A 13,290-nucleotide genomic window follows, 5' to 3' on the forward strand; every position below is an offset into this window, starting at 1 on the left:
GGGTGTTAACAAGCTTTTCCTTTGATTTGACCTGATGACCTAGTTTTTAATCCTATATGAACCCGTTTCGAACTTGGCTTAGAGATCATCAAGATAAATATTCTATGCAAGTTTGTATCAAAGCAAAGCATAAATGAAACCTCTATATGGCTGAAAGGGCCGAAATAGAAAATTTTGCCCCATTCAGGGGCAGCTAACTCTAGAATCTATAAGAGAATCTGGCCAGTTTTCGAAAGGAACTGAGATCTTATTGTGACTTAAGTTGTGTGTAAGTGTGGTTAAAATCAAATGTAAAATGTCAGTTCTATCATGTTCACAAGGTAAAAATTAACAAATTTTGGCTCTTTCAGGGGTCAATTAGTGTACTTAACTCCGAATCAAATCAAACCATAAATGATGCCTCTACAATGCTGCAAAAGCAAAAATAGCAAATTTTGGCCCTTTCAGGGGCCATAACTTCGAAACTCATGATGGGATCTAGCAAATTTTAGAAAGGAACCAAGATATAATGCCATTTCAAGCTGTGTACAAGTTTAATTAAAATCCATTGCAAAATGTGGTCTCTAGCATGTTTACAAGCCAAAATAGCAAATTTTGCACTTTAAGGGGCCATGATTCTGGAACCCATGACGGGATCTGGCCAGTTTTTGAAAGGAATCAAGATATTATGCCAATACAAGTTGTATGCAAGTTTGATTAAAATTGATTGCAAAATGTGGTCTCTATCGTGTTCACAAGAAATTGTGAACGGACGACGGACGGACGATGGACAAAATGCGATTACGAAAGCTCACACTGTCACGTAGGTGAACTAAAAATATATATTAGCCTCTAAACAGGGAAACATAATAATTATTGTCATGTCTCCCCAAAATATAAGTGTGAATTAAGGCATGTCCTGAAAGTAACGGTACACAGTATAATCTGATAAAGGTTCATAGAGAACCGAAACCAGTTGATCTATAAATAAAATACAGTTAAAACCTATCTGGTGTTCAGGCATGTTGTCTCTCTATTTTAATTAATTCTTCATTTTAAATGTAGAACTTATAAAATTTGGACATAATATAACCTCCTTCCATTATATTTCTCAATAGTAGACTACTATAAAATTTATAAATAGACTCAATTACAGTAATTACAACCTAAATGCATGCACATTAATTGTATGTATTTACCTGGTGACAAGTCTGTAATTACCAGGCAATTTGTATTACCCATGAAATCTTAACCCTTAGCCCGCTAAATTTCTATAATGGACTGGTCCATAATTCAATTTGGGCAATACCATTTATTATTCGAAGGGGTGTTTACTGAAAATTTACTGACTGAATAGCGAACAGTGCAGACCATGATCAGACTGCACGGATGTGCAGGCTGATCTTGGTCTGCACTGGTCGCAAAGGCAGAATTACTGCCGCCAGCAGGCAAAGGGTTAATTTATACAGATTTCCGTTTCACATTAAATGTTATTATGTGTAATTTTTACGGCACTGCAACACACGTCAGAAATGCAAAAATACTGGATATTAACTTTTTCCAAGCATTCGAGTTTAACTATTGACAGGATATATTTTTGTTATTTCATTTAAAAAGTTTAACAGTAACTGCGTTACAACAATTAATGCCTATAAACAATGTCATGTGTTTCCATTACGTCTCTTTATCCTCTTTACATAACACACTGGCCTGATGGCCTGTGACCTCGAGCCCGATATGACAGAATTCTTGCATGCCATTATACACATGTTTCTTTAATACTGAAGTAGTCTTTATAACAATGTCAAATGTAAATTCTATTATTTATATTTTTCACCCGACTGCACGGAACAGAAGTACCTGACCTTTGATTTTTTCCCCCTCACTAACAATTTCTTTCTTGCATGCTCTGACCAAACATTTTTCATGGAAAAATTAACATGTTTTTACAGAATTTTAGCAAAATAATGGTAATGCAGACTCCGATACAAATTCTGGACCCGGTCTTATAGGCAATCAGTGTTGTAAGTGAGTATATACATGTATGCAATAATTCATTATAACCAAAGCAATATCTTTTCATTTCACGTTTAATATCAAAATTAAATCAAATATCAGTATGAAACAAACAGTATATTTAATAACAATATCATTTAATATCAATAACATACAGAAACTGCGTCTGTATTGTATAATGTCAGAATGCCATCTCCCTTAATGAAAACAAATTTCTCTTCAGTCTGTTCTGTCATTCTATGAGATTGTCTGCTACTGCAAGTGAGGACACTTTTACAAAATCAATAAGAAACATTCTCACAGAGCTCTTGGCATTCCCTGGAAATACAATTACAGTCATCTCTAATTCAGACTACCTTTTCATGTGAAAAAGATTCAAAGACACTTCAAAAGTAGTGTGTCTCTTTTTATTACCTTAAAGGGTAAAATTTATTTGAACACTGTATTATCTGGTGGTTTTTTTTTTTTTGCTTTTTGTGTGTGTGTGGGGTGGGGGCGGGGGAGCTTTTGCACAAAACATTTTATAATTAGATATCCATTTCAGGGGTGCTAATGTAGGTCATAAACACATGTGTGTAACACTTCCAAAGAGACTTTTTTTATGCAAAGCACCTCGATTCAGTGAGTAAACTTGTGATTTTTTCAATGATTATGAATAACATTGGAAATGATGTATAGTCTATGCAAAGTAACCAGTAGTGTCTCTGATTCATCACTTTTGGACTTTTTATGAAAGCCTTCTCTTTAAGAGAACATCTGTGCGCAATAAGCTTAAAAAATTTCAAAGTAAAAAAGGGACAGAATTCTGGAAATGTTGCATTTAGAGTTACACAACTTGTCACACTAATGAACACTGTCACTATCATAAAGTACAACAAGTTCCAATTTAATATCTTAAGTAATGAAATTAAAATCATTAACCGATGCAGAAGCAGATGCCGACATCAAGTCGAGTGCAATACCCCAATTTCCAGCTAAAACAGCAGCAGTATTATGTAGCCTTCCTACAATAGTTTATTCATGATTTAAGCATAATTTGCGCAGTGCCATGAGAAAACCAACATAGTGGGTTTGTGACCAGCATGGATCCAGACCAGCCTGCGCATCCGCGCAGTCTGGTCAGGATCCATGCTGTTTGTTAAAAGGTTCTACATGTAGGTAGCTCTAATTGCAATAAGCTTTGAAGGCGAACAGCATGGATCCTGACCAGACTGCACGGATGTGCAGGCTGGTCTGGATCCATGCTGGTCGCAAAGCTACTATGTTGATTTCTCATGGCACGGCTCATTTCATCATTTAGTACCATCAGATATCAAAACTGAGACAGGCTTAATACCCTTATCCTGCTAAATTTCTATAATGAACTTATCCATCTTTTAATTTGGACAGTACCATTAACTGTTAAAAGGGGTGCTTACTAAAAATATACTGACTGAATGGCGAACAGTGCAGATCATGATCAGACTGCAGGCTGATTATGATCTGCACTGGTCTCAAAGGCAGAATGAATCGTGTTTAGCATGGATAGGGTTAAAACATACTTTGAATACCCTTATCCTGCTAAATTTCTATACTGAACTTACCAATCTTTCAATTTGGACAGTACCATTAACTGTTAAAAGGGATGCTTACTAAAAACATACCGACTGAATCGCAAACATTGCAGATCATGATAAGACTGCACGGATGTGCAGGTTGATTATGATCTGCACTGGTCCCAAAGGCAGAATGAATCGTTTTCAGCATGGTAAGGGTTAAAAAATACTTTGTTGTAAATTAATTTATACTCAACACCTGCTACCAGATTAGAAATGTGCACATAAATTTTTTGAGTATACTACATCCTTAAATAAGATGGAGTCCTCAGATTTTTTCACTGCAAGCCTACTAACCCACTTATATGTATCAGACATCTATCCTACCTAGTTTTCATTACCAATATGCATGCTAGTATATGGTCTGCTTGACAGCCATTTATCAGGAAGATAATAAGACGAAACTTCTTCCTGGTTTCAAGCATTAGAAATTAATTACATCACGCTTTTTTAAAAAATAAAATGAAGATATATTGCATTTTGACACTTAACCAAACCATCATTGTATTTTTCATGTCTACTTAATAAAATCACTTTTACCAGAGAATAACACTGACTGATATGTGCAAATTAGCGCCAATTTTACATATTACATTGCTTCATAAATTCTCTACATGGGGGAGGGACTGCGTCTTCTAAAAGATACGCGTGTCATTAAAAAAATTTCGCTATCAAACAGCTTTTAATTTTATATTAAAAACAGATAAAACAGCTCTCCAAATAGAAAGTATGCACAATGACATAGTTAGAAAAGCTCAGTGCCATAAAGGGAGGTAATAAACAAGAGGACCATGATGGTCCTGAATCGCTCACCTCTTCCCACATGATCCAGTTTTGAGTATGACATCGGTTTTTCTATTATTTGACATAGTGACCTAGTTTTTGAGCTCATGTGACCCAGTTTTGAACTTGACCTAGATATTATAAAAGTAAAAAATTCTGACCAATTTTCATGAAGATCCATTGAAAAATATGGTCTCTAGAGAGGTCACAAGGTTTTTCTATAATTTGACCTATTGACCTAGTTTTTTAAGGCACATGACCTAGATATCATGATATCATCAAGGTGAACATTCTGACCAATTTTCATGAAGATCCATTCAAGGATATGGCCTCTAGAGAGGTCACAAGGTTTTTCTATTTCAAGACCTACTGACCTAGTTTTTAATCGCAGTTGACCCAGTTTCAAACTTGACCTAGATATCATCAAGATAAACATTCAGACCAACTTTCATACAGATCCCATGAAAAATATGGCCTCTAGAGAGGTCACAAGTTTTTTCATTATTTGACCTACTGACCTACTTTTTGATGGCACGTGACCCACTTTCGAACTTGACTTAGATATCATCAAGGTGAACATTCTGACCAATTTTTATGGAGATCCATTCACAAGTATGGCCTCTAGAGAGGTCACAGGGTTTTTCTATTTTTAGATCTACTGACCTAGTTTTTGACCACACATGACCCTGTTTCGAATTTGACCTAGATATCATCAAGATGAACATTCAGACCAACTTTCATGAAGATCCATTGAAAAATATGGCCTTTAGAGAGGTCACAAGGTTTTTCTATTATTTGACCTATGACCTAGTTTTTGATGGCACGTGACCCACTTTCAAGCTTGACCTAGATATAATCAAGATGAACATTCAGACCAACTTTCATACAGATCCCATGGAAAATATGGCCTCTAGTTAGGTCACAAGGTTTTTCCATTATTTGACCTACTGACCTAGTTTTTGACGGCACGTGACCCACTTTCGAACTTGACTTAGATATCATCAAGGTGAACGTTCTGACCAATTTTCATGAAGATTTCATGAAATATATGGCCTCTAGAGAGGTCACAAGGGTTTTCTATTTTTAGACCTACTGACCTAGTTTTTGATCGCACGTGACCCAGTTTCGAACTTGACCTACATATCATCAAGATGAACATTCAGACCAACTTTCACACAGATCCCATGAAAAATATGGCCTTTAGAGAGGTCACAAGGTTTTTCTATTATTTGACCTACTGACCTAGTTTTTGAAGGCACATGACCCAGTTTCGAACTTGACCTAGATATCATCAAGGTGAACGTTCTGACCAATTTTCATGAAGATCTTGTGAAATATATGGCCTCTAGAAAGGTCACAAGGTTTTTCTATTTTTAGACCTACTGACCTAGTTTTTGATGGCACGTGACCCAGTTTCGAACTTGACCTAGATATCATCAAGATGAACATTCAGACCAACTTTCATACAGATCCCATGAAAAATATGGCCTTTAGAGAGGTCACAAGGTTTTTCTATTATTTGACCTACTGACCTAGTTTTTGAAGGCACGTGACCCATTTTCGAACTTGACCTAGATATCATCAAGGTGAACGTTCAGACCAACTTTCATGAAGATCTTGTGAAATATATGGCCTCTAGAGAAGTCACAAGGTTTTTCTATTTTTAGACCTACTGACCTAGTTTTTGACCGCACGTGACCCAATTTCGAACTTGACCTAGATATCATCAAGATGAACATTCTGACCAATTTTCATGAAGATCCATTGAAAATTATGGCCTCTAGAGAGGTCACAAGGTTTTTCTATTTTTAGACCTACTGACCTAGTTTTTAACGGCACGTGACCCAGTTTTGAACTTGACCTAGATATCATCAAGGTGAACGTTCTGACCAACTTTCATAAAGATCCCATGAAAAATGTGACCTCTAGAGTGGTCACAAGCAAAAGTTTACAGACGCACGGACGCACGGACGGACGACGGACACCGCGCGATCACAAAAGCTCACCTTGTCACTTTGTGACAGGTGAGCTAAAAACAATAAATTCAATAATACTTCTTATCGACTGAACCATGGAAATATTCAGACCTGTAACAAAACTATGAAATTATCGAAGGTAAGATTTAACACACAATTAATGTATTTTTTGTTTGTAACAAAAACTGTGGCAGCCGCATTATAAACTTTACGAGAGACATAATTAAAAAAGATAGGACAGCATATGATCTTAAAACATGCAGACTGTTCGATAAATGTATTCAACAGGCTATTATAAATCCTAATAATGTTGACAAACTGACCACTGGCAAAACTCCACTCAAGAAAAAATGGCAAACTTGAGACCGGTAAATAAGGGCAACAACCTTGCTATAAATACGATCATATTTTAGCATATATATGTGTCTAAAATCATCCGTCAGATGCTGCCACGTCTTTAAAATCAACTATTTATATCAAAATAACTTTACTTTCTCAATTCTGATTTTCTAGTAAAACACAAACAGTGAGAAGAAAACATAAAAAAAATCTAGTTTTTCATATCATTTACCTCAGTATAACTAGTTAACCAAAACATTTATGAGAAAAAGTTTATCTCTACACAGCATCTTCACAGAAATGAGGGAAAAGCTGTAATCTATAGAATCATACTGAATTACCTATGCCAACATACTGGATAGATGTAGATAAATTAAGCTCTATATGATCTGTAGTGAAAACAATATTACAGATTTTCATCAAAATGTATGCCTGATAAGCCATGCTGGCTGCTGAATCTCTTTTTTCAACTTTAAAGGTGAAGGTAAAGGATTTCCAGTCCATGTTTATTATAAATTTCATCAATTATACCTGATAAGCCATGCTGGCTGCCAAATATATTTTTTAACTACAAATGTAAATGAAACTCCAATGGGAGCTTTTCAGAAAATTATTGCAAGAAATCAATATTTACAGATTTCATCAAATAAGTAAGGACTTACTCATCTGATAAGCCATGCTTTACCGAAATATATCAATATCAAAACAAAGGTCAATATCAAATAACCAATTTTCTAAAAATCAAAGGGCACATAACTCCAGACATAGTCATAATCAAACCTGACGGAGATCTTAAGGTCTGGACTAAATATGAATAAGGTTTGTGAAGAACTCAGTCCTCTACTGTTAATAAGATGTAACATATCTTTTTTCTGTTTTGTTAAATCAAGGGCTACAACTCTTGGGGCTTATATCAAAACTCGACTTACTGGTAGTTTATGGCCGGCACACCTCTAATGAACATGCAGACAAAATTAAACCCAGCCTGCTTTTATTTTGATCAGTTGTGACCTGTGTTTTCAAATTTAAGGATCTTCTTAGATTTTATCAACAAACCAATTTTTGAAGATTGATGATACAATGTAACTGACAGACAACAAAATCTGTTTTAACAAGGCAGAGAGAAATCATATTTGAAAATATTTGCACCAAGACTGTCAGAAAAAAAAATGTTTAATCCCAAAATGTTTAAACTAATTTCTGACATATACTGTAAAATCATTTAATTTTGAAGACATTAAACTTTGGTTTTATCAAAAATATTAATCTCATTGGGACAAAAATTCATAAATTTCAAATTTGAAAGATAACATAAATAGTAAATTTGCCTTTAAATTGGGATTTAATTTTGTAGATCGACACAACAACAGAAACCCCTTCAAATATTTACCTTTAGCCTGCTAAATTTCTAAAATGGACTGGCCAATCAATCAATTTATCTTTCAAAGGGGTGTCCATTGAAAATTTACTGACAGAAGAGCAAACACTCTAGACCAATCAGCCTGCACAAACGTGCAGGTTGACCTTGATCTGCAATGGTCGCAAAGGCAGAATCAGGTGCCGGCAGCCAACTAAAGGTTAATAATTTCACAGTGGTCAAGAATTCTCTTGAAGTTCTTGAGTTCCAGTATGCACTGTTCAACCATTACATTTCATGGACATAAATTTTCGTGGTTTCAGTAAAAACTAGAAATGTGTCACAGAAATGGATGCACCCGCAACATGAGAAAGGTCACAGGCATGGTACTGCTCACAAACTAAAAGGAGGACCCTTGGCCCTATTAGCTAAGTTCAACCAAGGACTGTGACCTTGAGCTTTGAGCTAGTGAAATGGTTTTGCGCAAGACTAATCGTTTATCCATGCTTATCACTTGCGTCAAATTATTTTCAAATCGGACCATGCATGTCAAAGTTATGGACTGGACACGAGGACCACATTATCAGTATATATGTAGTGAAATTGGCTAATTTCAACCAAGGACTGTGACCTTGACCTTTGAGCTAGTGAAATGGTTGTTGCGCATGACACATCGTCTACCCATGCTTATCATTTGTGTCAATTTATTCTGAAAAAGACCATGCATGTCAAAGTTAATAGTTATATTGCACGGACACAAACACCACCCTTTCCCGAACACACAAACAAACACACACACATGCGCGCGCACACACAAACAAACAAACACACACACAGCAGGGGTAACACTATATGCCTCCCCCATTTTATGGCAGGGGCATAAAAAGACATCTATTTTGAGTGGACATGAATTCATGCATTTCAAGGACTGTACTGGAAAATTTGCTGGTATGTCCAAATTTTATTTTGTGGATTGAGGCAACCACAATCCAAAAGAATTAAATTCTTCCATCAAATTAAATAAACCTCTTGGAATCTTACATTCAAACCCTGAAATCACAATGCAACCCGCATGAAATTTTACTCCACATATCTTTTGTGACACATATTGCATAAACTCTCATAGCATTTTTTCTGTCTGGAAAAAAAAACGGTTTTATATGCTGGGGGTCTCCATGGCCAAGTGGTCAGGGTCGCTGACTTCGAATCACTTGCCACTCACTGATGAGGGTTCGCGCCTCACTTAGAGGCAATGAATTCTTTTTGTGAGGAAGCCATCCAGCTGGCTTATGGAAGGTTGGTGGTTCTACCCAGGTGCCTGCGTGTGATGAAATAATGCAAAGAGGGGCACCTGGGGTCTTCCTCTAACGTCAAAGCTGGAAAGTCATCATATGACCTATAATTGTGTCAGTGTGAGATTAAACCCAACAAAAAATAATGTTTAACATGCTAAATACAGTATTCATAGAAAAGAGATGAAAAGCTTTATTAAGGTGGTATGAAATTCACATAAAGTTATCAGCAAAATACCTTTCTCAATGGTAAATATCTGCAAAATTCATTGCTCCACTTTCCACATTAACTTGGCATTTATTGCAAAATAAATCTTCTCACTTACAACAAGATGAAGGCTTTCCAAGGAGATCACAAATTTTTGAACTATTATAAATGAATTATTAGCAAAACATTGACTGTAAATAACACAACAGGTTCCCTTGACAAAACAGTGCAAGAAAATCTCTTTTTCTTTACTTGTCCTTTATGCAAGAGAACATATTTGAACTTTACTATATTAATTATGCCAGTAGTGGAGGCGACTAATGACGCTTAATGCAATACTTTAATTGATACATTCAAAGACCATTGCAATACTTTAAAAACTGCTGGGAGGACAGTTGCAATACCACTGCCACTGCTGAAAGAACTACAGCAATACCACTGATGTTGCTGGAAAGACTATTGCAATACCACTAATGCTGCTTAAAGGACTATTGCAATACCACTGATGCTGCTGAAAGGACTATTGCAATACCACTGATGCTGCTTCAAGGACTGCAATACCACTTATGTTGCTGAAAGTACTATTGCAATACTACTAATGTTGCTGAAAAGACTATTGCAATACCACTGATGCTGCTGAAAAGACTACTGCAATACCACTGATGCTGCTAAAAGGACTAATGCAATACCACTGATGTTGCTGAAAAGACTATTGCAATACCACTGATGCTGCTGAAAGGACTATTGCAAATAAAACTGATACTGCTGGAAGGATTATTGCAATACCACTGATATTAACGAAGCATTACCACTGATACTGCTGAAAGGACTATTGCAATATCACTGATACTGCTGAAGAGACTACTGCAATACCACTGCTGTTGCTGAAGGGACTATTGCAATACCACTGATGCTGCTAAAAGGACTATTGCAATATCACTTATACTACTGAATAGACTACTGCAATACTGCAGATACTGCTGAAGAGTCTGACATTATTGCAATACCACTGATACTACCAAAAGGGACTATTGCAATACCACTAAAACTGCTCAAAGGCAAGGTTCAAAACAATTAATGTTATAAAGGATATCACAATTTTGTGAGGATGGCAAAAACTATTCTAAATGATTAACTACAAAGTTCCCATCTGTACATTATGGAGCCTACAATTATACACATTGTAGTTGTTTCAGCCAGTTTAGCTAATATTATGCCATATAAGCCTGTGACATTTGTCATCCCTGTTAAATCACTGTGTGGGCGGCTGACAGTTACAATATTAATTTATCTACATTTATACTAGGACTTTGCTGTAGTTACAAGCTTGCAAAAGAATAAAAATCTATCTCATAGCCAGCTGTCTCAACAAGGCCATTAATTATAGAAATGTGGTTCAGGCTACATGTCACAGATATTAAGAGACTAAGAGTTGGTCCACTACGGCTCTTTTAGTAGTTTAGGAAAATTTCAATTTTGGCATTGTTCATGTTATCAGAGCATTTATCATTAGATCTACTTGTTTCTTTCATTTTCAGTAAAATAAGGTGCATTTTTATTGGGCGTAAAAAAAAATTGTTTCTGGTATCCCGACCTACCCTAAATTTTTGGCCCAACCCTAAATGTGTTTATGGCCTGGGAGAATAATTTTTTCAACTTTTTGACAAAAAGTTGCTAAACTGCATATTTTTATGCTTTAAACATTAAATTTTCTATGTTGAAAAAGTACCATGTTTTTATTATATATCCACCAGTATTTCAGTAGGTCTGGTGACTGCATGGGCAGTATTGTGTGAAGTTTCAATTCCAATACATACATGAAATACAGTAGTTGTTTCTGAAATACACCTACATAGTTGCAATTAAAACTATAACCAAATTCGAAAAAAAGGGCCATAATTATCATTAAATTCCACCAAGAGTAACCTAACTTAGTACCGTAAGTTCAGTAGGTTTGACGACTAGATAGCCATGCGTAAAGTTTTAATCTAAATACATGCACTGATTACTGAAATATGAATGTGCGTGCAAAACTTTTACCAAATTTTGTAAGTCGAAAATGAGCCATAATTATTACTGAACTCAACTAAGACCTAACTTAGTAAGTTCAGTAGGTTTGACGACTAGGTACCCTCGTATAAAGTTTTAATCTAATACATGCACTGATTACTGAAATATGAACGTGTGTGCAAATCTTTAATCAAGCTGTGACACAGACAACTATGCAGCCGCCTACCCAGAGCTATTACTATTCTTCAAAAAAGAGAGTTATGTAACTTGAACCACACTACTTTTCTGGCCAATTTGTTAAATTATATACAATTTAAAGTTGCCAGTAGACATGATGAAATATTATAATCTACAGGATTGGTGTCTTTTCCCACCACTTTAAAATTTAAATATCATATTTAACAAAAATTACATCCTGTTATAAGGTACGTAATAAATTAACATATATCTTTTTCAACCTGGATATATTTTCTTCATGAAGCAGGCAAGGTAGATTCCCCACCATACCTGATTAAATTCTCTAAAATTTACATAAATTTCAAACTGTCCTAGCTATTCAAAAAACTGCAAAAATTGGTAAATTATGATTCTATAATTTTATATTAAAATTTAACATCATTTATTTATGTAGAATAAGCTTGCAATCATTTATCCTATTTTGTTTGTTTGTTTTCAGTTTAACGCTGATTTTTTTAACAGTAGTTCAGTAACAGTGGGCAGTAACCAAACCAGTATTCCTGGATTCTGTACCAGTACAAACCTGTTCTCTGCAAGTTACTGCCAACCTCCCCATATGAATCAGAGTTGGAGGACAAATGATTTCAGACACATGTCTTTTATCAAATCGTCATGGAGAACACACAACCCTCCCGAAAATCGAAGCACGACCCTGTGATCGGTAGATTGGCGCTCTCCCTACTGATCCTATGAAAAACAATAAAAGATCCAAGATACTGTAAATCTAAGTTCAGTGTTCATATTGATACTGACCCTGATACATGAAACTTGTCACACATATTGTAAAATACCTGTGATCTCCAGTTTTAATATCAAATCCCAATATTAACAGGGCATAAAGGTGAATATATATAGCATTTATAAGGTTAATACATTCATCTTTTGGCACCGAAAATCTCTGAATCCAGGTCAGCCTCGGGTTCAAATGTCTATGTTATTTGAATTTTCTTTTGAAAAATATATTATATGCAGTTCTTTGACATTTCTGCAAAACTTAACCTCTAATCAATCATACTTCTAAATTGAGCCGTGCCATGAGAAAACCAACATAGTGGCTTTGTGACCAGCATGGATCCAGACCAGCCTGCGCATCTGCGCAGTCTGGTCAGGATCCATGCTGTTCACTAACCGTTTCTCTAACTGTAATAGGCTTTGAAAGCGAACAGCATGGATCCGGACCAGACTGTGCGGATGTGCATGCTGGTAGCAAAGCCTCTATTTGATTTTCCCATGGCATGGCTCAATTTGTGTTGCAACATTAGTTAGTTTAATCCTATATCCGGGTTGCTGAACCGAGGTGAGATTTGACAGACATACATTGTGTACTTTGCCTAAGAAATTATTATGAATACAATACCTTCAGTATTCTATCATATTTGTTAAAGATGCGCATTTACAACAACATATTTAGCTAAAATTCAATAGAAAATGCCTCTTTGGAAAGTTATTATTACCCTCTTTTGCGAAATGACGTTCAAAATAAATTAAATTAAAAGCT

At 35.7% G+C, this 13,290-nt stretch overlaps 1 protein-coding gene across 3 annotated transcripts in view; it reads right to left on the bottom strand.

The window, feature by feature from the left end:
• The window catches only part of LOC123533318 (beta-adrenergic receptor kinase 2-like), a 179,856-nt gene that overhangs the window by 163,622 nt on the left and 2,944 nt on the right, over positions 1-13,290 (bottom strand). The gene's annotated exons all lie outside the window — the stretch shown is intronic.

Source organism: Mercenaria mercenaria, chromosome 12, assembly GCF_021730395.1.
Source record: "Mercenaria mercenaria strain notata chromosome 12, MADL_Memer_1, whole genome shotgun sequence".
NCBI lineage: Eukaryota > Metazoa > Mollusca > Bivalvia > Venerida > Veneridae > Mercenaria > Mercenaria mercenaria.